At 37.0% G+C, this 27,412-nt stretch overlaps 1 long non-coding RNA gene across 1 annotated transcript in view; it reads left to right on the top strand.

The window, feature by feature from the left end:
• The window catches only part of LOC148109172 (uncharacterized), a 230,015-nt gene that overhangs the window by 14,787 nt on the left and 187,816 nt on the right, over positions 1 to 27,412 (top strand). The window lies entirely within an intron of this gene.

The following is a 27,412-nucleotide window of genomic DNA, read 5'->3' as shown; positions in this document are numbered from 1 at the left end:
AGATCCCTTCTGTTCCTTTTTTCTTCTGTTGCTCTCTTACTCATAGTTTGATGGTATGGTTAGATTCCTCTATCTTTTGTGTATCTACTATAGGATTTTCCTTTGTGGTTACATGAGGCTTACATATAACAACCTATATCTATAGCAGTCTATTTTAAGTTGATAACAACCTAAGTTTGAATGCATTCTAAAGCCCTACATTTTTACTGTACTTCCCTATTCCCTTGTTTTATGTATTTGATTTCACATTTTACATCTTCTTATCCTGTGTATCCCATAACTAATTATTATAGTTACAGTTATTTTTACTTTTTTCCTTTAACCTTCATACTAGCTTTATAAGTGTTTAATCCATTTTTTTTTTTAAAGATTTTATTTATTTGAGAGAGAGACAGTGAGAGAGAGCATGAGAGTGGGGTGAGGGGCAGAGGGAGAAGCAGACTCCCTGCTGAGCAGGGAACCTGATGTGGGACTCGATCCCAGGGCTCCGGGATCATGACCCAAACCAAAGGCAGTCGCTTAACCAACTGAGCCACCCAGGCGTCCATAATCCATTACCTTTACTATATATTTACCTTTCCTGTGAGATGTAGTCTTTCATATGTTTTTTGTTACTAATTAGCGCCTTTTCAGCTTGAAGAAGTCCATCTGCCATTTTATGTAAAGACAGTTTAGCGAGGATGTACTTTCTAAGTTTTTGCTTGTCTGGAAAACTCTTTATCTCTTCTTCAGTTCTGAATGATAACTATTCATGTATTCATGGTTGAAAGTTTTTTTTCTTTCAGTACTTTGAATCATGCCTCTGCCTTCTGGCCTGCAAAGTTTTTAACAACAACAAAAAAATCTGCATGTAGTTTTATGGGGGGGGGGTCCTCTTGTACATAACAAGTTGTTTTTCTCTTACGGCTTTTAAGATTCTCTCTTTGTGTTTGACTTTTGACATTTTAATTATAATGTCTGTTAGTGTGGGTCTTCTTGAATTCATCTTGTTTGGGACTTTCTGGGCTTCCTGGATCTGGATGTCTGGTTAGTTTTCCAGGTTCAAGAAGTTTTCAGGCATTATTTCTTCAAATAATTTTTCACCCCTTTCTCTCCCTTTTCTCTTTCTGGAATCCCTATAATGAGGATGTTAGTCTGTTTGATGTTGTTCCATAAGTTCCCATAAGCTCTCTTCCTTTTTTTCTATATATATATATTTTGCTGTTCTGGTTGGATGAAGTCCACTCTCCTGTCTTCAGATTAGCTGAACTTTTTTCTTCCTTCATCTAGCCTGCTGTTGAACCCCTTTAGTCTGTTTTTCAGTTTCAGTTATTGTAGTCTTCAGCTCTGTGACTTCTGTTTGGTGTTTTCTTATATTTTCTGTTTCTTTGTTGAAGTTCTCACTGTGTTCATTCTTCTCCCAAGTTTGTTGAGCATCTTTATGACCATTACTTTGAACTCTTTATCAGATAAATTAATTATCCCTGCTTCATTAAGGTTTTTTCTGAGGTTTTATCTTGTTCTTTTGTATGGAATATATCTTTCTGTTTCTCCATTCTACTTGATTCTCTTAGTTTCTCTGTGTTAGATAAAACATCCACTTCTCCTAGTCTGAAGTAGTGGCCTTGTGTAGGAGATGAACATTGTCATTCAACCCAGCCCTAGCTCTTGGTTGTCTGTCAAATCTTTGTAATTGTCTAAGCAGCCTTATATTTTTAATAGCTCCCAGTAGCTGAGGGTGTGCCAAAATCTGTCAGTGTCCCAAACGGGAGGATCTCAATGAGCACCTAGATTCAGGCTGATTGGAATATAGACCTTCCGGTAGCAGCTATTAAAGTATGCACATGTCCTTTGAGATTGCAAACATAAGCCCTGCTGGCCACCAGAGCCAGGCCATCTGGAGGTGTCCTCTGGGCATTAGTCACAAAAATTGGTGCTCCAGACAAGTGTATAAGGTTTTTTTTCTCTGGGAGATGTTAGCAAGCTGTAGCAAGGTAGAGGGAGAGTGCAAAGATGGCATCCATTGGCTTAGTTCCGTGAGAGTAGCTCCATAGGCCCCTAGGTGTGTGCCACACCTGAAGCCTGTCCTTCAGACTGAAACTCCAGGATAAACAAAGAAACCTCTTTCATAGAAAGACTAGTGATGTGCTTCAGTCTGTTGAAAGTGCAGTAACCTGGGGGTGGTATCCTGCCAAGAACTATCTCTCTGATTGTTACAGCCCCATGAGGCCCAGGAATGCAAGCTCTCCTGGGCTCCAGAGCCAGGCAATCAAGGAGCATCCCCTGGTTGGTAGCTGCACAAATCAGGGCACCGGACATGTGTAAAAACTACCTTTTGGGAGTTACTGGTGTGCTGGTGTATGGCAAGATAGTGTGAAGATGGTGCTCGTCAGCTCTAGCAAGGAAGAGAAAGAATGTAAAGATGGCACCCACTAGAAAAAGAAAAAAGAAAGAGATTGTGCCTGTTGGCTAGAGCAAGGCAGTAGGAGAGTGTGACAGTGACATCCCCGGAGAGTTATTTAGCAGGCTCTTGTTTGTATGCGTCAAATTAGATGTCTGCCCCTCAGGCCAATGCTTTCATGTAAGCAGGTGAGCCTCTTTCACTTAAAGTCTGAGTGCTATCAGCTGCTTCTGAGCTGGGCCCTGGGGTGGGTGAGTCCAAGCATGTGAGCCCTTTGAGAGCTGTTTCTTAGATTGCTACAGTCTTGTGGTGTGAACCCCACTGGTTTTCAAAGCTACACGTTTTGGGGGCTCATCTCTCAGGTGCAGATCTTAAAAGTTGGGATGCCGGTTATGGGTTCAAACCCTTTGTTCCTCAAGGACAAGCTCCAGATTTTGAATTTCCCTCCTGATTATAGGTCTCCACACTTCAGGTGAAGTTTATAACAATTTATGGCAAGTTTGTGTCCAAGCCTCTTTTACCTGCTTCATTGTGGCTTTTTTCTTGTTTCCCCAATGTGTAGTTGTTGCTTAGACAGCCTTTAGGTTTTTTCAGAGGAAATTTTCCATAAGTAGATGTAGATTTGGTATGTCTGTGGGAAGAGGTGAGTTAAGAATCTTCCTACATCACCATGTTGAACTGGAACCCATCTTCTTATTTTTAAAAAATAATTGTTTTATATTGAAACAATTTCAGACCTACAAAAAATTGCAAGAATAGTACAAACAATTTCTGTATATCCTTTGCCAGAAAGCTCTTTCAAGCTTTGCCAGTGATTCCAATAATGTCTTTATAGCAAAAACATCCAAGCCAGGATCAGATGTTGCACCCGGTTGTCATGGTGCTCCATCCTCCTTGAATCTGGATCAGTTCTTCATCTTTTTTTTTTTTTTTTTGGACACTCTATCCCTACCTCATTCTTTCTGAAGAGTTAATCACTGTTCTTAAGTCGACTTGATTAATATCGATTGTGTTTTGTATTTTCACTGATTATATATGGAACTGTAAATGATACTAGTTTATATTTTAAATTACATAAATGGCGTACAGATGCATCCTTTTGTGATTAGGAATCTAATACTGTTCTTTGTCATGTCTGTTGACTCACTGCTTGTAGATGATTCCTTTTCTGTCTTGAAAAAATGAATTCGTTTTTAGTGTTTTTTAAAAAAATGTTTCTTCTGTCAGAGATCCTTATGGTTATCACTGGCAAGAGACCAATTTTTATATGAATTTCTTTCTGGACTTAGAAGTTCCAAGATTATTTAGATATTGTAAATTTGAAACCCTAACCAGCTAGAGCGCAAATCATGATTACAAATACTCTTGGGAGACCACTTTCTCCCTCTTTTTAGAGTTCATACCATGACAGGAAAGGTTCCTTGTCCTCTTGGTGTGCTAAGGGGTGAATTTCGTCAAATTTACCTTTTCACTGAGGGTACAGAACTTACCAGAATTTAATTTATTTATGTAGGGAGAGAGTATGAGGAAGGGCTTGTAGTTTCTAATTTCTGCTTTCAGCAAGGGCTCAAAATCTTATCTTTGGTTACTATATGGGTTTAAATATTCCAGCACCTTCCTCACCCATCCCCTCCCCACTCAATACAGGGTCATATTGTGTGCTCCAGGCTCTGATGTTCAGTTCCTTCTTTATTTCTGCCACTTAAGTATTTCCCTGTATTTTTTGTAAGCTCAAGCATGTATTAAAAATATTTTGTTTGCATCTCATCCAGCAAGTGTAGTGGAAGAGTTTTCATGTTACCTAGTCTGTTGGTATTAGTTAGAGATTGATTGTGATCAGCTCAGTTAACAGAAACCTGGGTACAGTGATTTACCCAAATAGGGATTTATTTATCACTTACTGAGAAGCTCAGGGGTAGGAGTTTTTGTGTTTTTATTTCACAATTCTTAGCATGTAGCTTTCATCATCTTTTCACAAGATGGCTTCTAGACAAGATGTATTTCTAGACATTACATATATCTTCAAGGCAGAAAAAAGGAGGAAAGGTGAGGCAGAAGGTACTTGCCAACTGAGGCTTTTTTTTTTTTTTAATCAAGAAAATACCTTTTTCATAGGCCCCATTTAGTAAACTTTAATTTACATGTCATTGGCCAGACCTGGGTCATTTGGTTCCTTGTTACAATATAGTTTAGTAAATACAATGTGCCCTGTTTAAAAATACTAACTAAATATTAATTTAACAAGACACATTATTATCCTGAACAAAACAGCAGTGCTCTTGGCAAGGAAGAAGGTGAGAATAGGTATAGAACAAACAACTCTCAACATCAGCCGTACTCCTGAAGGGCAAGAACTGAAAGTCTCCTGTGCTCTTTCTTCTACACTGCAACTTCCTTTCAGTTTTCAGAATGATAAACAGAGTCAGCAACAAAACTTGCAGAGCTCAGTGCAAAATGAAAGCATGAAGCCCCTTGTTCAAGGAGCAGGAAGAAAGTGCCATTAAAAAGTACTAAAATAAGAAACTTTTTCCTTTCTTCTATGGTCTCTTTCTCAACTTTCATAGTGTATTTTGTTTTTTTATTTGCTATTTAATGTCATTCTGAACAAAGAAAAACTAAAATTTAAATTGTTAGCATAAATTTACCGGACATTTTCGTATTGTACAATGCCAGTTTAAAAATGCAAATATAAGAGCATTTAACATATATACATAACTATTTAAATGACACTATTTATATTTCAGAGTGTGTACATGCATTTGTATTTCATTCTTACCAAAATAGTGGGAATGCTGCACAAATCTAATTTCTAAAATTTTGTTTCTTGATATATGCACATTCTACCATTATTCTCTACCTTTGGTTTCCTGATGAGTGAGGAAAGACTGAAAGGAAGAGGAACTATGGATTGCCCTTTCCTTCTGTCATCCTTTTCAGTACTTTAAGTGGTTGGCAGCTTCCTTGCACACTTGCCTTGTATTCTGATTGGTCTGTTGGCATTTTTTATTCATGGAGTATTGTGAACACTGTGTGAGTAGGGCAGCAAGGATCTGCAGTGGACATCTGTATCTGAAAGTGTTGATATGGAAAGATCGCCAAGGTGTATTAAAAAAAAAAGCAAGGTGCACAACAATTTATGAAACCTTCTGTGTAAATAGAAAAGGAATGTGTGTGCTATTTTATATAAACACATTGTATATGCATAACTTTTTAAATGAAAACAATATAAAGAGACTACAGGGGTTATCTTTGGGGGGGAGGTACAGTGGGGTAAGGAGTGAGAAGGGTTTGAGATTTTCATTTTTCATTTTGTATCTTTCTTTACTGCTTGGATTTTCAATCTGTGCCTGTGTGTGTGTGTGTGTGTGTGTGTGTGTGTGTGTGTGTGTGTGTGAATAATGTTTTATATTTTTATTTTTTGGATTTTAGAGTAGCAATTTTATTGACTTAATAAATATGATTCCTACTCATTAGAAATATTCAACAGCAGGGGTGCCTGGGTGTCTCAGTCGGTTAAGTGTCTGCCTTTGGCTCAGGTTATGATGCCGGGGTCCTGGGATTGAGCCCTGCATCAGGCTCCCTACTCAGTGGGGAGCCTTCTCCCTCTGTCTCTGCCCCTGCCCACCCCACTCGTGCTCTGTCTTGCTATCTCTCTCTCTCTCTCTCAAATAAATAAAACCTTTAAGAAAATGAATAGATGAACCTTATTTATTTCTTCTACATGAGAGATATTAGATCCTTAAAGATCCCCCTTGGAGTCATTAGAGTCATTTTGTGTGAGTTTTTTTTTTTCCCTTCTTTTTTAAAAGCTATCTGTTTCAACCTTAGACATTATCTGTTAAATTATTATATTAAAGGTGAGATAATGGGAACTCACTTTTTTTTTTTGACTTTTCCTTTGTTGCCCTACAACCTTTTTTAGCTTTTATTACTTTTACTTTTCAGTCAGGAGTTAAGCAGAGAGTCAACATTAATGTCCAGTGTTATTGGAGGTGGTAGGAAAACTCTCATACACTATTGGAAGTATACACTGATAAAGACATTTGAAATGGTAATTTGCATATTTCTCAAAATTTACAACATATAAGCTCTTTGACTCAGAAATTCTACTTATAGGTATCTATCCAAAGACATATTTATATAGAGATAAACATACAAATATTATAATACTGTTTTCCCCCCAATTTTTAATTCTGGTTAGTTTACATATAGTGAAATATTGGTTTCAAGAGTAGAATTTAGTGATTAATTTACACGTAACACTCAGTGCTCATCATAACAAGGCCCTCCTTAATATCCATCACCCATTTAGCCCATCCCCCACCTCCCTCCCTTCATCAACCCCATTTGTTCTCTACAGTTAAGAGTATCTTATGGTTTGCTTCCCTCTCTCTTTTTTTTCCCCCTTCTCCTATGTTCAATCTGTTTTGTTTCCTAAATTCCACAAGTGAAATCATATGGTATTTGTCTTTCTCTGAGTGACTTATTTCACATAGCATAATGCAATACTGTTTTTAATACTAAAAAGTTGGAAACAACTTAAATGTTAATCTGTAAGGAAATGGTTTTATGATTTGTAATGTATTCATAATGTGGAATGCTATATAGTTGTTAAAAGAATCATGGAGACAAATGTACTAAAATGGAAAAAAAATCTCTGAGCTATATTCTTAAGGGGAAAAAGCAAGTCATATAAGATACCTACAGTGTGATTCCATTTATTTATTCATACACCTACATAGGTATAGAATGGTACACATAGAGAAAGAGACAAAGAGTGGGAAGGGCCTGGGAGGATAAACGGGGTAGCTTAATATTTAATCTTATATTTAATCTTAAAAACTGCTCTAGTGTTTTACAACAGAAATGTATACATTGTATAAAAGACAGGGAGGGAAAACAAGGAAAAAAACAGAATTCCAGTCTCTTCTCAAAAATTTATTATGTGGGAACAAGGATCTAGTTAATTTTGTCAGTATTTCATGTTTAAGAATGAATAAAATAATTAAATCTGCATTACATTTCAAATGAAGAATTTTGATGCAATCCACATGGCTTGCCATGGACATTAGCCAACAAGCCGAAACTTTCCCTCACCTTAAAATGACATAATTTCTTTCCTACTATGCTTAAGATCTTGGAATAATTTAGTTCACCACACCCTTTAATCTTGAATAAAAGTGCTAGGTTACTGGCAATGTTACTTTCTTTCAAAGCATTGGTAGAAATATCTTGCCCTTTATGCCCATATTTTCACGGAGGATTGAATACTTATTCCACTATAAAATAAGGCCTAATTATAATTTTATTTTGTGCTTTAGTGATATTACTTTGTAACTTGGGATGAAGATAAAAAAGGAAGAGTAAAATAACAAGTTGGCCCACATTATTGTAATTTAGGTTAATGTGACTCACACTAGCATTAAGCTTCCTGTCCTGAAAGGTACATATCAGTTATTAACTGATGCTTTGAGGTATGGGAGGAAGGAGACGCTATTATCAAAATGGTATAAGTTTCAATTCTTAAGCTCTCAAGGAAAATTTCGAAAGGACCCACTTACCTGTTGCTTACTAATCAGATCAACTAGTGAATGCCTATTATGAGCAACCCCTATGATAAATTTGGTGGATACCAACAAATAAAAGATTGTCCCTTCTGTCAATGGACAGCCCCACATATGATATTATGGAAAATCAAATATAAGAAAGTCTAGCTTTGAAGGCATTCAAGTGGTCAGTGGAGTTACGGATGTTTAGAAGTCTTGCTTAGAAGTACAAAACATGATCCTTGTGTTCTGGGGGCATATCATCTGGTTTTATTCACATGCAAGGAAAACCTACATGGTATCATTTAATCCATTAGTACTTCAACATGTAAATCTTTAAAAGATAATCAGTTTTTTTTCCTTTGGTAAAACATAACCATAAAACCATTATCGTACCTAAAACAAAACTAACTGTAATTCCTTAATATTAGCAAATACCCAGTCAGTGAGCATCCTCCCAAATATCTTATAAAAATATCAAAAATTTTTCTATTTTTAAAAATTCAGGTTCTAAACGAGCTTTTCTCTTGATTGCAAATCTTTAGTGGTTTCTTAATATTCTCAGAATAAAGAAGAAAATCTGTAACCTGTCCTACAGATTCTGCATGATTTTTTTTTTCCTGGCTTGTCTAGTCAGCCAGATCAATAGGATCAAATCTAGAAAGCTAAAATGTTGTTTCACATCCAGTTTCTTGAGTTGACATACAGCTGATAATATTAGGTCAAAAAAGGAACTGAAACCCTTTTGGTGAAATTTGCATCTTTTGGAGTTTGTTTTGGCCAAAAGGAGGGAGTTGAGAAATACCGATGGGGGAAGTGATGCAAGCCTAGCTCATCTAAGGCAAATGGAAGGGCCTTAGTAGGTAGACATTACCCTCGGACAGCCTGCCACATGTGCTCCACAGCAAGTTCCCAGGATTTGGGGAAAATCTAATACAACCGAAACTCTTTTCTTGTTGTCCTTGGACAGTCTTCATGAGTACAGACTGCCTAGACTGACCTCTTTGCTGCTAGCTGATTAGTTTACCTCTAAAGATGTGCAAATAAGACTTGGTCTTCCTAAACTGTGTTTGTTTTGTTTTTTTCTCATAAGTACAGTTCTTTGTTTTTCCTTGATGACAATCAAATGACTGTCTCCCTCTATGTGAAAAATTTTGTTTGCAGATAAATAAATGTCTCTGTTATTCTTTGGTAATAAAGGCTTGGTCTTACTCTCAAATCTGTTTCTTTCTTTTTCTCGCCTCAATTGTTCCAGATGGAAATATGGAGCATTTCCAGTGATTTCTTGTCCCTCACTCCTAGCTCCTTTCCAATTCATCACACAGATCTGAATCTGCTTTCAAAATACATCTTGATAGCAACCCTGTAGACTGAGCCCAAACCATCTATCATTTGGACTATTGAAATTCTCTCCCAATTGGTTCTAATTGTTCTTCCTACGTTCACATTCATCTCCTTCCATTTCATGTCCCCATTAAAGCCAGAGTGGTTACTTTTTAAAGATTTTATTTATTTATTTATTTATTTATTTATTTATTTATTTATTTATTTTTGAGAGAGAATGAGAGAGCACAAGTCGGGGGGGGGGTGGCAAGGGAGAGGGAGAAGCAGACTTCCTGCTGAACATGGAACTTGATGCAGGGCTCGATGCAGGGCTCGATCCCAGGACTCTGAGATCATGACCTGAGCTGAAGGCAGGCACTTAACTGACTGAGCACCCAGGCATTCCACCAGAGTGTTTTTTTTAAAACCTTATTACTCATCACATATTTCTCCCTGCTTAAATACTTCAGATGGCTTCCATTATGTATGATAAAATGATAAATCATGAATCCTTAACCGGGCCTACTCTTTCACAAGGCCTGCTTGATTTGTCCCTCATAGACCTTTCAAGCTGATCTGGTACCATGTGTTTCCTTTACAACTATAGTCACACTGCCCTTCTTTCAATTCTTTCGGCAGCAAATCTTTTCCTACCTCAGGGCCTTGACACATACTATTCTTGCTGTCTTAAATCCCCATTGCTGCTTTAGAAGTTGGCTTACATATCACTTCCTCAAAGAGGCCTTTCCTGAACTTCCTATTAAGTTAAGGATTCTCTTCTAAAGTCCTTCATAGTTCTAAACACAATTTATGATTTTAATAATTTATATAATGATTTGTTTAATAGCTTATTCCTTACTCGTCTATGAACTCCAAAAGGACAAGGATCATACCAATTTTTTAAAAAATTCTGTATAATAAGTGCCTAGCATGTAGCAGGCACTAAATACTTATTTTGAATAAATGAATGAGATAAGATATCAGGCAGCATTTAGTACAGTGCCTGACAATAAGGCAATGCTCAAGTTGATTTTCCTTTTTTATTTGAAATATTGACATTACATATTGGTTTTTAATAGAATGTTATTAGTTTTTTTTTTCAAGTTATGTATTTTAAATCTTTTGGATGGCTACAATTATTCCACTAGATGTCAGACTAGCCTTAAAAATTAATTGCTATAAAATTAAAGTACTGTGTATGATTCCAATGTTGAGTTGAGCTGTTAGATGATTCCCATATTTTTAATTTAAGGAAGAGAGAGAATGTTTTGAAGTTGAGATTGTTAATTCTCCATGATTGCATATTGAGTACCAAGAATCTAATTCTCCTATGCTGTAGAAGTTTATAGAGACTAGGTTCTTTACCAAAAGATTGAACTCTATCAGTAATAAAATATTTATAAAATATAATAATAAGATAATAATGGCTGATAATATTTATTTAGTACTAACTACATGCCAGACACTTTGCTAAATGCTTGTATGATTTATCTCATTTAATCTGAATTAATTAAAAAAAAGGTCAGTAACTAAAAGTATCTCAGTTAATAAAACCAATCCAGTGATATAAAAAGTATTATTAACCATTTCAAGAACTTGAGTTTGAAGAGGTTAAGTAGCTATTCTTAAAAACTCTAAGAGATGGCATAATATATCATCATTACATGTTTATAAAAATAAGTGTTTATAAAAATAAAAATATTTTAACAGTGGGTACTTGCCAACATTCATTGCCACTTGGAACTCAAGATTTAGTTTGTGTGACAAATAAATGATGTTGTTTTCTGGAAGAGATTAGGATTAGGAAGAGCATAGATTTGGAATTAGACCTTGGTTTGCATCTCAGTATCAACATTTAGTTTTAGTCTGATCTTGGACAGGTTATCTCATATCTTTGAACCTTAGTTTCCCTATCAGTTAAGTGGGGATATAATATAATGCCTGCCTTAAAGGTTAAATAGAAAAATATATGAAAGCATCTACTATTTGCCACTTAATAAGTTATAGTTCAATAAATTAAAAATTTTTTTACTTTTGTTATAAATGTCTCAATCTGAGAACAATAGATATTAATTTTGTGGATACTATGGGTAAAAAAATCACTCATGTTTTGGTCAAGGTAGATGAATGTAGCAATGTCTAGTAAAATAGCAATATCAAAGTAATACCCGAATGACCTAAAATTTATTAATAGTTTATATACAAAGATTAATTATTTAACTTTCAAAAATATTGAGAATAATTTCCATTGAGGAGTAAGAATTAAGATTGTATATCTTGTAGGGGTGCTGGGTGGCTCAGTTGGTTAACCAGCCGATTCTTGATTTCAGTTCAGGTCGTGATTGCAGGGTTGTGGGATCGAGCCCGGTGTTGGGCTCCATGCTTAATGGGGAGTCTCTCTCTCCCTCTCCCTCTGCTCCTATACCCCTCGTGTGTGTGCTCTCTTTTTCAAATAGATGAATAAATCTTTTTTTAAAAAAGATGTATATCTTGTAGTTTGTCAGCATTTTTCAAGTATCTTTAGTGGTTCGGTATGATAATAAAAAAGGTAGAGAGAGAAATGAGATTCACTATTTTCTTTCCATGTTTATTACTATTACCATTTATTAATACTAATTTATTACTACTTGCTTAGATTTCTCATTAATAGCCTCCCATATCATCTTTTCATTTCAGTCTCCTTTATACAAGTTTGAAAGATGAATACTCCTCAAAGTACAGCTCAAATCATATCATAACTTGCTCAAGCATCTGCAGCTTCCGTTGCCTACCAAAGAAAGTATACACTGATTTTGGTTAGAGTCATGTTGTAGACTGTTTCCTTCATTTTTACTGTATGGTGTGTCCTCATATCCAGAGCTGGATCAAGGTATGTGGGCAAACTACTGTCCTTAATTCAACTTTATATTTTAAAAATATTCATAAATTTATTTAATGGGGCTGGAGTGAAATAGATTTTTCTTTTACACTTTAAGAAAAATTTAAAATTCAGGAAAAATACAAAGAATAGTATAACAATACTTTTATTCCTCTGATATAAAATTAAACATTGTTAATTTTTTAACCATTTCTTAGATTTTTCTTAAGAAGTTTTCTAAAATGTTACTGTTTAAGCTTAAGCCTTGGGGAACTAAACCAACACCCCCAGTTCAATTCACCTTTCTAATTCTGCTGAAGCTTCCTCTATGAAGAGTTTAATGTATCTTCTGCCTAAACAATTTTAAAAATACTTTTACTTATCTATGCTTACCAACAAATATAGTGTATGTTGTGTGGTTTTGATTTATGTACACGATACCATATTGTACCTATCATTTGCAATTTTCCTTACTCATATATTTGAAATCTCTTCAATATAGATTGGAAATAGATATAATTTATTTTTTTTAGCTCTTATGTAGGCCCATCTCATGAATATACAACATTTTAATTGTCTAGTCCACTACTGCTGAACACTTAGATTGTTTCCTGTTTTCACTGTTAAAAACCATGCTGTAGTAAATGTCTCCATGTATCCTGGAACACAAATATAAGAGTTTCTTTAGGGTATCTCCTGTAAGTGTGTACATATTTTTTTATTTTATCAAATACAGCCAAATTGCTGTCAGCAGAAAGTCTCTATTTCCTCCCACTTTCATCAAAAAATATTGGGTGGAAATAGTATTATCTTGTTTTTTAAAAAAATCTGTACTTCTCTAATTACCTTCCAGATTCAGACTCTTTTCTTACGGTGATTGGCCTTTTAGTTGTCCTTCTCTATGAATTGACTGTTCGTATCCTTTGCCCATTTTTTATTGTTGTTGAATTGTTGATATTTTCCCTGCCCCTGCTTTTTTTGAGCCTGAAAATGTCTGCTTCTTATTATCATAAACCTTGGTGTCTTTAGGTTGTTTTTTTCAATAAGCTATCTTAAATTTATATGTAATCAAAATTCAAAGAACTAAACTCTTAATATTGAGTATTTTCATACATGGATGTGATATGTTCATTTATTCAGATCTTTAAAAATTTTCTTTAGTAAAGTTTTATAGTTTTCTGCATAACAGTCTTCTGCATTTTTGGTTAGATTTTTTTCCTTAGGTATTTTATAGTTTCATTCTTTTGTGAATGAGAATTTAAAAATTACTATTTCTAATTTATTTGCTTAAAATAGGAACATTATTGAATTTCATACATTGAATTCTCATATTCATATAGTTTTGGTTGCATCTCTCAGGATTTTCTGTGAAGATGATTATGGTTTTCCAATAATGATAATTTTCTCACTTATGGTACTCATAATAATCATTAGATCATCTTTTTACATTGGTTAGTGCCTCTAGCGTAATACTGACTGGGAACAATGCTAGCAGGTGTCTTGGTGCATTCCTGATGTTAATGGGAATGTTTCTCATGTTTCCTAAAAATCATGATGCTTGGTATAGAATTATCTAGATACTTGTTAAAGTTCATTTCAGAAACCAGTTCTTCGTTCGTCAAGGTTTTTGTTTTTGTTTTTGTTTTCTTTAATGATACGTTAGTCACCATAGAGTACATCATTAATTTTTGATGTAGTGTTCCATGATTCATTATTTGTCTGTAACACCCAGTGCTCATTACAACATGTGCCCTCCTTAATACCCATCACTGGGCTACCCCATCCCCCCACCCCCTCCCCTCTGAAACCCTCAGATTGTTTCCCAGAGTCCATAGTCTCTCATGGTTTATCTCCCCCTCTGATTTCCACTCCTTCAGTTTTCCCTTCCTTCCCCTAATCTCCTCCATCCTATTCCTTATGTTTCACATATGAGTGAAACCATATGGTAATTGTGTTTCTCTGCTTGACTTATTTCACTTAGCATAATCCCCTCCAGTCCCATCCATGTCGATGCAAATGGTAGGTATTCACCCTTTCTGATGGCTGAGTATACTCCATTGTATATATGAACCACATATTCTATATCTATTCATCTTTTGAAGGACATCTTGGCTTCTTCCACAGTTTGGCTATTGTAGACATTAGGGTGCACGTGCCCCTTCTTTTCACTACCTCTGTATCTTTGGGGTATATACCCAGTAGTGCAATTTCTGGGTCATAGGGTAGCTCTATTTTTTAACTTTTTGAGGAACCTCCATACTGTTTTCCAAAGTGGCTGTACCAGCTTCCATTCCCACCAGCAGTTTAAGAGGGATCCCCTTTCTCCAAATCCTCTCCAACAATTGCTGTTTCTTGCCTTACCAATTTTTGCCATTCTAACTGATGTAACGTGGTATCTCAGTGTGGTTTTGATTTGAATTTCCCTGATGGCTAATGATTTTGAACATTTTTTCATGTGTCTGTTAGCCATTTGTATGTCTTCATTGGAAAAGCATCTGTTCATATCTTCTTTTTATGATTTGTTTGTTTCTTGTGTATTGAGTTTGAGAAGTTCTTTGTAGATCTTGGATACCAGTCTTTTTTTTTTTTTAAGATTTTTTATTTATTTATTCGACAGAGATAGAGACAGCCAGCGAGAGAGGGAACACAAGCAGGGGGAGTGGGAGAGGAAGAAGCAGGCTCATAGCTGAGGAGCCTGACGTGGGGCTCGATCCCATAACGCCGGGATCACGCCCTGAGCCGAAGGCAGACGCTTAACCGCTGTGCCACCCAGGCGCCCCTCAGTCTTTTATCTGTAGTGTCATTTGCAAATATATTCTCCCATTCCATGGGCTGCCTCTTAGTTTTTTTGACTGTTTCCTTGGCTGTGCAGAAGCTTTTTATCTTGATGAAGCCCCACAAGTTCATTTTTTCTTTTTCTTGCCCTTGGAGATGTGTCATGAAAAAGGTTGCTTTGGCCGATGTCATAGAGGTTGCTGCCTATGCTCTCCTCTAGGATTTTGATGGATTCCTGTCTCACATCGAGGTCTTTCATCCATTTAGAGTTTATCTTTGTGTATGGTGTGAGAGAGTAGTCAAGTTTCATTCTTTTGCATGTAGCTGTCCAGTTTTCCCAGGACCATTTATTGAAGAGACTGTCTTTTTTCCACTGGATGTTTTTTCCTGCTTTGTCAAAGATTAGTTGCCCAAAGAGCCGAGGGTCCATTTCTGGGTTCTCTATTCTGTTCCATTGGTCTATGTGTCTGTTTTTGTGCCAGTACCATGCTGTCTTGGTGATCACAGCTTTGTAGTATAGCTTGAAATCTGGCAACGTGATGCCCCCAGCTTTGTTTTTCCTTTTCAACAATTCCTTGGCGATTCAGGGCCTTTTCTGGTTCCACACAAATTTAAGGGCTGTTTGTTCCAGTTCTTTGAAAAATGTCATTGGTATTTTGATTGGGATAGCATTGAAAGTGTAGATTGCTCTGGATAGCATGGACATTTTAACTATGTTAATTCTTCCGATCCATGAGCATGGAATATTTTTCCATCTTTTTGTTTCTTCTTCAATGTCTTTCAAGAGTGATTTGTAGTTTCTAGAATATAGATCCTTTACGTCTCTGGTTAAGTTAATTCCAAGGTAACATATGGTTTTTGGTGCTATTGTAAATGGGATGGATTCCCTAATTTCTCTTTCTTCAGTCTCATTATTCGTGTGTAGAAATGCAACTGATTTCTGAGCATTGATTTTGTATCCCGCCACATTACTGAATTGCTCTATAACTTCTAATAGTTTGGGTGTGGATTCTTTTGGGTTTTCCATATAGAGTATCATGTCATCTGCAAAGAGAGACATTTTGACCTCTTCTTTGCCGATTTGGATACCTTTTATCCCTTTTTGTTGTCTGATTGCTGTTGCAAGGACTTCTAGTACTATGTTGAATAATAGTGGCGAGAGTGGGCATCCTTGTCGTGTTCCTGATCTTAAGGGAAAGGCTTCCAGCTTTTCCCCATTGAGAATGATATTTGCTGTGGGCTTTTCATAGATGGTTTTTTGAGATTGAGGAATGTACCCTCTATCCCTACACTGTGAAGGGTTTTAATCAGGAAAGGATGCTTTATTTTGTCAAATGCTTTTTCTGCATCTATTGAGAGTATCATATGATTCTTGGCTTTTTTCTTGTTTATATAATCTATCACACTGATAGATTTGCGAAAGTTGAACCACTCTTGCATCCCAGGGGTGAATCCCACTTGGTCATGATGGATAATCCTTTTAATGTACTGTTGGATCCTATTAGCTAGGATCTTGTTGAGAATTTTGGCGTCCATATTCATCAGGGATATTGGACTGTAATTCTCCTTTTTGATGGGGTCTTTGCCTGGTTTGGGGATCAAGGTAATATTGGCCTCATAGAATGAGTTTGGTAGTTTTCCTTCTGTTTCTATTTTTTGAAATAGGTTTAGGAGAATAGGTATTATTTCTTCTTTGAATGATTTGTAGAATTCCCTGGGGAATCCGTCAGGCCCTGGAGGTTTGTTTTTTTGGAGGGTTTTTAATCAGTGCTTCAATCTCTTCATAATTAATTGGTCTGTTTAAAAAATCAATTTCTTCCTGTTTCAGTCTTGGTAGTTTATAGGTTTACAGGAAGGCCTCCGTCTCTTCCAGGTTGCTTAATTTATTGGCATAAAGCTGTAGATAAAAGTTTCTAATGATCCTTTCTATTTCATTGGTGTTGGTTGTGACCTCTCCCTTTTTATTCATGATTTTATTAATTTGAGTCCTTTCTCTATTCTTTTGGATAAGTCTTGCCAGTGGCTTATCTATTTTATTTATTCTTTCAAAGAACCAGCTTCTGGTTCTGTTGATCTGCTCTACTATGCTCCTGGTTTCTAATTCATTGATCTCTGCTCTAATCTTGATCAACTGCTTTCTCGTGCATGGATTAGGCCTGTTCTTCTGTTGCGGTTCCAGCTTCTTGAGGTGAGAATATAAAAACTGCATTTTAGATGTTTCTATTTTTTGAGTGAGGCTTGGATGGCTATGTATTTCCCCCTTAGGACTGCCTTTGCAGTGTCCCATAGGTTTTGGACTGTTGTGTTTTCATTCTCGTTGGTCTCCATAAATTGTTTAAATTGATTTTTGATTTCCTGGTTTATCGATTCATTCTTGAGCAGGATGGTTCTTGGTCTCCAAGTGTTTGAGTTTCTTCCAAATTTTTCCTTGTGATTGAGTTCCAATTTCAAAGCATTGTGGTCTGAGAATATGCAGGGAATAATTTCAGTCTTTTGGTATCGGTTGAGACCTGTTTTGTGACCCAGAACATGACCTATTCTGGAGAATGTTCCATGTGCATTAGAATAGAATGAGTATTCTTTTGTTCTGGGGTGTAGTGTTCTATATATGTCTATGAGGTCCAACTTGTCTAGTATGTCACACAAAGCTCTTGTTTCTTTGTTGATTTTCTGCTTAGGTGATCTATCTGTTGCTGATAGTGGAGTTTGAGGTCCCCTACTATTAACGTATTTTTATCTATATGTCCCTTTATTCTGGTTAAGAGTTGACTTGTGTATCTTGCTGCTCCCCTGTTGGGGGCATAGATATTTATAATTGTCATATCCACTTGTTGGATACATCCTGTAAGAATAATATAGTGCCCTTCGGTGTCTCTAACTATAGTTTTTAGTTTAAAATCCAATCTGTCTGATATGAGAATTGCTACCCCAGCTTTCTTTTGAGGTACATTGGGATGAAAGATGGTATTCCATCCCTTTACTTTCAGTCTGGATGTATCTTTAGGTTCAAAATGAGAGTCTTGTAGACAGCAAATGGATGGGTCATGTCTTTTTATCCAATCTGCAACCCTGTGTCATTTTATGGGGGCATTTAGGCTATTTACATTGATACTTATTATTGAGCGATATGATTTTAATGATGCCATTGCCAGTAAAGTCTTTGTTTCTATAGATTGTGACTTTCTGTTCTATATCACTCTTGGGGCCTTTTTACTATTATAGAACCCCCCTTAATATCTCCTGTAGGGCTGGTCTCGTGGTTACGAAATTGGTCAGTGACTGGAGATTCTGAAAGGTCTTTATCTCTCCATCAATTCTGAATGATAGCCTTGCTGGATAAAGGATCCTTGGCTGCATGTTTTTCTCTGAAAGAGCTTTAAAAATGCCCCCCCCCCAACCCTTTCTCTCATGCAGGTCTATGTGGACTGGTCTGATGTAATTCTGATACCTTTACCTTGGTACGTGAGAAGTTTCTTTGCCCTGGCTGCTTTCAATACTGTATCCTTGGATCTAATATTTGTGAGTTGCACTATGATGCGACGTGGTGTAGGTTTGTCGTGGTTGAGCTTGGGAGGGGTCCTCTCTGCCTCTTGGACATGATGCTTGTTTCCTTTGCTAGATTAGTGAGGTTTTCAGCTACAATTTGTTCAAATATCTTTTCTAGACCTCTGTTTTTCTCTACCCCCTCTGGGATGCCGATGATTCTGACATCAGAACGTTTCATTGAGTCAGTAATCTCCCATAACCTACATTCTTGAGATTGGATTTTTTTGAGCCAAGTTTCTGCTTTAGCTTTCTCTTCTAGCAACCCATCCTCCAATCTGCTGATTTGTTCTTCTGCCTCATTTACCCTGGCCGTCAGAGCATCTAGTTTTGACTGCATTTGATTCATAGCATTTTTAATTTCTGCCAGATTCGCTCTCATTTCCGCCCTTAGAGAGTCTATATTTTCGTTAATATTTTTTTCAAGTCTACACATCATCTTGACCATTGTTACTCTGAACTCCATTTCTGATAATTTGGTTATATCCATATCCATCAGTTCTGTGGCTGAGGCCACAGACTCATTGTCTTTTCTTTTCGCGGGCGGGGGGGATTTCTCCTTCTCGTCATTCTGATGAGGAGAGGTTGCGGGGTTGTCCAGAGCCCAAATTATTGACCAGGACCCATGCAGTGTGCACTTGTTTTATAGGGACCTTAGGGATGTGGGCTTCTTGATTTTTCAGCCTGCCTTCTGGGGGAGGGCCCTGCCGCGCTGATACTCAGGGAACCCTGTTTGGGTAGAGTCTCCCTGTCCCCTGCGAGGGGAAATGAGGATGGGCACACTGTGAGCTGGTATTTCTGGGCTTTTGTTCTCTGATGGCTTTTGGTGGCGGTTTGCTGTGCCTCTTCTGAGAGTCAGAGCAGCAGTGGCTGAATCCCAGCCTCTGACTCAGAAAAGAGAGATCGCAGTCTGCTCTCCACTGAGCTCTTCTGGCCACTTTAACTCTGTTTATGTTGGTGCTGCTAAACCCTACAGTGTCCTGGGATGTGCGCCCCACAGCCGGCGTCTCAGCCCTCACTTCCAGGGCCGGCGCGTCTCTGTTCTTTGTGTTTATAACACCGCCAGCCACCAGATGCCAGATGCCAGCCGGCCCCGCGAGCTCCGTAGCTCTGTTAGAGTGTTGTTCGCGTGCACTCTGGAGCTCTGGTTTTCAGACTGGTCGCGCGTGTTCCCAGGCTCACGGTCTCAGTCTGCTCTCTCTCGGGTGCCGGTTCGCGAGTCAGCCAGTTCCCCAGTGGAGGTGGCTACTGCTTCCCGGCGCCCGAGCGCAGAGGCTCCCTCCCCCTTCTGTTTATCTCCCGAAATCTGTGCACAGATTCACGGCTCCCCACTTCGTACCTCAATACTCAGTGCTGGAGTTGTTCATTTGTAGAGATCCAGATGTATCTTCCTGCATCTCAGGCTGATTCCGTGGGTGTTCAGGATGGTCTGGTACCTATCCAGCTCGACTCAGGGGACCAGCTGAAAAAGGGGACACCTACTCCTCCACCATCTTAACTCCTCCCCTATGTGTCTGTTTTTGTGCCAATACCATGCTGTCTTTGTGATCACAGCTTTGTAATATAGCACAAAATCAGGCAACGTGATGCCTCCAGCTTTGTTTTTCTTTTTCAACATTTTTGGCAATCGGGGTCTTTTCTGATTCCATATAAATTTTAGGATTGTTTTTTCCTGCTCTTTGAGAAATGCCAATGGTATTTTCATAGGGATGGCATTGAAAGTGTAGATTGCTCTGGGTAGCATAGACATTTTAGCAATGTTTATTCTTCCAATCCATGAACATGGAATGTTTTTCCATCTTTTTGTGTCTTCCTCAATTTCTTTCGTAAGTGTTCTGTAACTTCTAGAGTATAGATCCTTTACCTCTTTGGTTAGGTTTATTGCTAGGTATCTTATGGTGTTTGGTGTTATTGTAAATGGAATTGATTCCCTAATTTCTCTTTCTACAGTTACAATGTTAGTGTTTAGAAATGCAACTGATTTCTGTGCATTGATTTTGTATCCTGCCACATTACTGAATTGCCGTATGAGTTCTAGTAATTTGGGGATGTAGTCTTTTGGGTTTTCCACATAAAGTATCATGTCATCTACAAAGAGAGGAGTTTGACTACTTTGCCAATTTGAATACCTTTTATTTCTTCTTGTTGTCTGACTGCTGATGCTAGGACTTCTAGTACTGTGTTGAACAATAGTGGCGAGAGTGGGCATCCTTGCCATGTTCCTGATCTTAAGGGAAAAGGTCTCAATTTTTCCCCATTGAGAATGATGTTTGCTGTGGGCTTTTCATAGATGGTTTTTATGAAACTGAGAAATATTCCCTCTATCCCTACACTGTGAAGGGTTTTAATCAGGAAAGGATGCTGTATTTTGTCAAATGTTTTTTCTGCATTAATTGAGAGGATCATGTGGTCCTTGTCTTGTCTTTTATTAATGTGTTCTATCACATTGATTGATTTGCAGATGTTGAACCACGCTTGCATCCCAGGAATAAATCCCACCTGGTCATGATGGATAATCCTTTTAATGTACTGTTGGATCCTATTGGCTAGGATCTTATTGAGTATTTTGGCATCCATGTTCATCAGGGATATTGGTCTGTAATTCTACTTTTTGATGGGGTCTTTGCCTGGTTTTGGGATCAAGGTAATGTTGGCCTCATAGAACGAGTTTGGAAGTTTTCTTTCTGTTTCTATTTTTTGAAACAGCTTCAGGAGAATAGGTATTATTTCTTCTTTAAGTGTTTGGTAGAATTCCTCTGGGAATCCATCTGGCCCTGGACTCTTGTTTTTTGGGAGGTTTTTGATTACTGCTTCAATTTCCTTAATAGTTATTGGTCTACTTAGATTGTCAGTGTCTTCCTGTTTCAGTCGTAGTAGTTTATAAGTTTCCAGGAAGGCATCCATTTATTCCAGGTTGCTTTATTTATTGGCATATAGTTACTGATAATAATTTCTAATAATTGTTTCTATTTCTTTGGTGTTAGTCATGATCTCTACGCTTTCATTCATAGTTTTATTAAGTTGGGTCCTTTCTCTTTTCTTTTGGATAAGTCTGGCCAGAGGTTTATCAATCTTATTAATTCTTTCAAAAAACCAGCTTCTAGTTTTGTTGATCTGCTCTACTATTTTTCTGGTTTCTATTTCATTGATCTCTTCTCTAATCTTTATTATTTCTCTTCTCTTGATTGGTTTAGGTTTTATTTGCTGTTCTCTCTCCATTTCCTTTAGTGTGAGGTTAGCTTGTGCATTCAGGATTTTTCTACTTTTTTTGAGAGAGGCCTGGATGGCTATGTATTTCCCTCTTAGGACTGCCTTTGCAGTGTCCCATAGATTTTGGGCCAATGTGTTTTCATTCTCATTGGTTTTCATGATTTGTTTAAGTTCTTCTTTAATTTCCTGGTTGACCCAAACATTCTTTAGCAGGATGGTCTTTAACTTCCAGGTGTTCGAATTCCTTTCAAATTTTTTCTTGTGATTGAGTTCCTTTTTCAAAGCATTGTGGTCTGACAATATGCAGGGAATAATCTCAGTCTTTTGGTAGGGGTTGAGACCTGATTTGTGACCCAGTATGTGGTCTATTCTGGAGAAAGTTCCACATGCATTCGAGAAGAATGAGTATTCTGTTGGTTTAGGGTAGAATGTTCTATATACATCTATGAAGGCCATCTGGTCCAAAGCTCTTGTTCTTTGTTGATCTTCTGCTTAGATGATCTGTCTCTTGCTGAGAGTGGGGTGTTGAGGTTACTACTATCGAAGTATTTTTTTTTTTAAAGATTTTATTTATTTATTCGACAGAGATAGAGACAGCCAGCGAGAGAGGGAACACAAGCAGGGGGAGTGGGAGAGGAAGAAGCAGGCTCATAGCAGAGGAGCCTGACGTGGGGCTCGATCCCACAACGCCGGGATCACACCCTGAGCCGAAGGCAGACGCTTAACCGCTGTGCCACCCAGGCGCCCCACTACTATCGAAGTATTATTATCAATATGATTCTTTATTTTGGTTAATAGTTGACTTATGTAATTGGCTGTTCCCATGTTGGGGGCATAGATATTTACAATTGTTTGATCTTCTTGTTGGATAGACCTTTAAGTATGATATAGTGTCCCTCTGCATCTCTTACTACAGTCTTTAGCTTAATATCTAATTTGTCTGATATGAGAATTGCTACCTCAGCTTTCTTTTGAGGTCTGTTGGCATGAAAAATGGTTCTTCATCCCCTCACTTTCAGTCTGGATGTATCTTGAGGTTCAAAACGAGTCTCTTGTAGACAGTATATGGATAGGTCACGTGTTTTTATCCAATCTGCAACCCTGTGCTGTTTCGTGGGAGCATTTAGGCTGTTCACGTTGAGAGTGACTATTGAAAGATATGACTTTAGTGCCATCATGTTGCCTGTGAAGTCCCTGTTTCTATAGCTTGTCTCTATAAATTTCTGGTCTATATTACTCTTGGGGTCTTTCTTCTTTTATAGACTCCCCCTTAATATTTCTTGCAGGGCCAGCTTGGTGTTCACATATTCTTTCAGTTTCTGCCGGTCCTGGAAGTTTCTTGTCTCTCCATCCATTCTGAAGGACAGCCTTGCTGGATAAAGTATCCTTGGCTGCATGTTCTTCTCATTTAGCACCCTGAATATGTCTTGCCAGCCCTTTCTGGCTTGCTGGGTCTCTGACGTTATTCTGATGTTCCTCCCTCTGTACTTCAGAAATCTCTTCCCCCTAGCTGCTTTCAGGATTGCTTCCTTGGTTCTAAGATTTGCAAGTTTTACTATTATATGTTGGAGCATTGGTCTGTTTTCATTGATCTTGGGAGGGGTCCTCTCTGCCTCTTGGACACGAATGCTTGTTTCCTTCCCCAGATTAGAGAAATTCTCAGCTATGATTTGCCCAAATATATCTTCTAGTCCTCTCTCTCCACCCCCTCGGGGATCCCAATAATTCTGACATTGGAACATTTCATGGCATCATTAATCTATCTCAGTCTGATCTCTTGGGCTTTTAGCTGTTTGTCCCAGGCCTCCTTGGCTTCCTTGTATCATCTTATCTTCTAGCTCACTAATTCATTCTTCTGCCTCATTTACCCTGGCTGTCAGGGTATCCAGTTTAGACTGCATCTCATTCATAGTATTTTTAAGTTCAGCCTGATTAGAACTCATTTCTGCCCTTAGAGATTCTATACTGTTGCTAATATTTTTCTCAAGCCTAGATATTGACTTCATAATTGCTACTCTGAAGTCTGTCTCTGACATCTTGCTTATATCCATATCCATTAGGTATGTGGCAGAGGCCATAGTCTCTAATTCTTTTCTTTGTTGGGGGTTCCTCCTTTTAGTCATTCTGCTGAGGGGTGGTTGAGGTAATTTACAGAGTCCAAAGTATTAACCACAACCCAAGCAAGATGCACCTGTCTTATAGGGACGCTAGGGGTTGTCGTCCTCTTGTTCTTCCAGCCTGTCTTCTTGGGGGAGGGGCCTGCTGCACTGTTACTCATCTTGCTTGGGCATAGTTGCCCTGCCCCCTGTTGGGGGTGTGGGAGCGGGTGGGCTCAATGGAAACCGGTTTTTTGAGCTTTTGTTCTCTGGCGGCTTTTCGTGTCTCTTCCGTCTCTTCCGAGAGTCAGAGCAGAAATAATGACCGCACCTAAACCTCTGACCCAGAGCAGAGAAATCGTAGTCTGCTCTTCACTGAACTCTCCAGGACACGCAGTCTCCATTTCTGTCTATGCTGCTAAAAACCGCAGCCTGCCATGATGATGTGCGCCCACAGCCTCTCCCAGAGGTCCATTCCAGGGCCGGGGTGTGTCTCTGCCCTTTGTGCTTCTAAAACTGTGAGCTGCCCGGGTTTGCACATGCTCACCCGCAGCTCCTGGATCCTGTCTGGGGTGCACTAAAGTCCTTTCCCACCGCTACCAGTCTGTGTGTCTCCAAGTTTTTCTTTTTTAAAAATCATGAATAGATGGTGGAATATATCAAATGCCTTTTCTGTGTCTATGGAGATATTCAGAATTTTTTTTCCTTTAATCCATTAATATGGTGAATTGCTTTGATAGGGTTTCTTTTTTGTTATTATGAGTTTTAGTTTTTTATTATTATTAGTGTCTTCATTTCATTTGGAACTCAAGGATAGAATTCAATTAATAATTCTCCTTAATTGAGGATACCCTACCATCATTGGTGGATGGCTCCTCCATTATATTATTTTACTTATTTTTATTTCACTATCCATAACCCTATTCCATTTCTCCTACCCCCAAAGGCTTTTGCTTTAAGGTGTTTATAATATATCCTGATAAAATAAAATGTTATTTTTTGTGTATGTCTTTGTGTTAATTTATGAAAATGGTATTGTCTTATATATTATACTTTGTTTCAACTCTTTTCACTCAACACTATATGTTTGAGATCTATTTTGTTGCTGTATATGCATCCAGTATACTATTTCTAAGTGTAGTATAGTACTTCAGATTCTGTATCCATTGCATGTATTTATCTCTTCCCCTAAGGGTGGTCACCTAAAGTATCTTTCAACTTTCCGTAACCACAAAATAATATTGTGGTAAATATCTTCATGTAAGTTACCTTTGATTTGTGTGCTAGTTTCTTTGATGTTTATACCCAGGTGTGTGATTGTTGGAGCATGGGATAATGTGCATATGGAATTCATTAAGTACCATCAGATTATTTTCCATAATACTGCTTCACTTACACTCCTCCACTAAAGGATGAGAAATCTTATTTCTTTACTTTCTTACCTACAATTGGTGTTATCTGATTTTTAATTTTTATTAATCTGATGGATGTTAAGGTGTATCTCAATATTGTTACAATTGGTATTTCTCTGATTCTAGTGAATTTCTCTGATTTCTGCACTTATTTGAACTTCCTTTAAATGATTTGCCTACTTATATCCTCTGCCTATTTTTCGCTTGAAGTTTCCTGTCTTTTTGTTATTCATTCGTAGCTGTTCCTGTACATACCATGTATTGAGCTAGTTTTCCTAACACTATCTGGAAAGTAGTTGTGGTGTGACCTTACTTTTCTGATGGCTCTAAAAAGAATTGTTGATTTTCAGTTATTTAGCTTTTTTCTTCTTGTGAGGATGGGTTGAGGACCCCTAAGCTCTTTACATGCGAGACCAGTGCTGTTGATTATTATAAATTGACCTTGTGTCTGATAACTTTGCAGAACTTTCCTACTAGTTTTAATTATTTGTTAATTCTATTAGATTTTCTATGTCACCGACAAATAATTACACTTTTGTATGTTTCTTTCCAATTATTGTATCTTCTATTCCATTTTTTTTTTCTTCTTACTGCATAGGACTCTTTCCTAAGTGACTGCTAAAGTTCTATGAATAATTTCTTAGTATAGTGGCCATATAAATAAGAATAAGTTATCTCCTGACCCTTTGAGACTTTAATAGTTAACAATAATTTTTTAATGATTTATGGACTCTGAAGTGATTTATCTTCTCAGGAATTTAGAATTTTCCCTCTCTGGTGTCTAATTTCATATCCCCACTTGAAGATTTAATGCCTCTTTTTATTTTTAAATGATCAGGATTTAGACATTAAGGTTCACAGTATCAGGTTAGTAAAGTTTTCAAAGGTTTCATTTTTAATGAAAAATGGTTGAATTATAATATACTTTTATGCATGCATGTATTGAGATGATAATTTTTGTTTTTAATATATTAATGTGATGAATTTTGTTAATTTTCTAATATTAAACCACCTTTCGATTCTTGGTATAATTTCAACTTGGTTATAATACATTATTTTTTAAAAAATTTAAATTCATTTTATTTTATTTATTTTTATTATATATTACTTTTTATATATTCTTCTGGATTTGGTTTGCTAATGTTTTATGGTTTTTTCCCCTGACTTTTCCAGATATAAAACAATACTTCCTCCTTTCAGACATCAAAGAGTTTTAAAAATCTTTCTGCCTGTAAACAAAGGATTTTCTTCTAATATAACAATCACTCTTTGTCTTTCTTAGAAAAAAAATCACACTATTGCTATATTAATAGCTGAATTTACATTTTATTAGAGAGTTACAAATTTGATTGACATAATACAGTTGAGTTCCTGAAAGGCTATGTGTTGATTCAGATCACTGTTATTAAGTGGTTAGTTTTCATTATATCAAGTCCTCACAATACTATGTGCACATCATACTTTGTGGATATTTTTTATGTCACAGGCCAAATTTGAATTTCTTTGAAGGTATGAAAATATTTATTGATTTTTCCCCCTTTTTCCCCTCTATGCTGTGCCTTTTATTCCTGTGACTTACTCCATACCTGGAAGCCTGTACCTCTCACTCCCCTTTACACATTTTGCCCCTCCCCCCACTCCCCTATATTCATTAATTTGTTTAGTGAATATCTATTGGATATCAATTATGTGTCAAGTACTATTCTAAAAGCTGAGAATACAGCAATGAAAAAGAAAGCCCTGCCCTGATGAGGCATCATGGTGATGATACTCTTAGGACCTTATAAAGTCTCAGAATATAAATAGGACTTTATTGTGATGTTTCACAATGCATACAAAAAAGCATTCTTTCTAGTAGTCATGTCATACCTAGGGTCAAAACTTTAATATACCACTGTTAATAATAAAAAACAAATTTGACCTTCTTACTGTTTTAGACCTTTCTCATTGAAAAATTATCTTTACTGTCCATTTTGATTATAGTTTATATAAATATGCAGTATTCATTCATAAGCAAGAATGAAACCTAAATAATTTTACCATAAAATTATGTTTGTTGTTGATATATAAATATTTTTCAAACAGCTTAGATGAATTCTGATTTTGTTAATGTATGAAATGAATTTGTAGTACACTCTGAAAATGCTTCTTGAAACACCTTCAAGTACAAATATGCATTTTCTTTTTTTATTGTGTTAATAAATGGATTTTTCAAAGATAGGAAATAGTATATTCATTTTGATTTACATTTAGCAACTAATTAGTTCATT

This window comes from Ursus americanus, chromosome 12 (assembly GCF_024610735.1).
Source record: "Ursus americanus isolate L20-20 chromosome 12, mUrsAme1.1.p, whole genome shotgun sequence".
NCBI classification, from domain to species: Eukaryota; Metazoa; Chordata; class Mammalia; order Carnivora; family Ursidae; genus Ursus; species Ursus americanus.
Note: the sequence above shows the minus strand (reverse complement) of the source record. Positions and strands in the feature narration are given on the sequence as shown.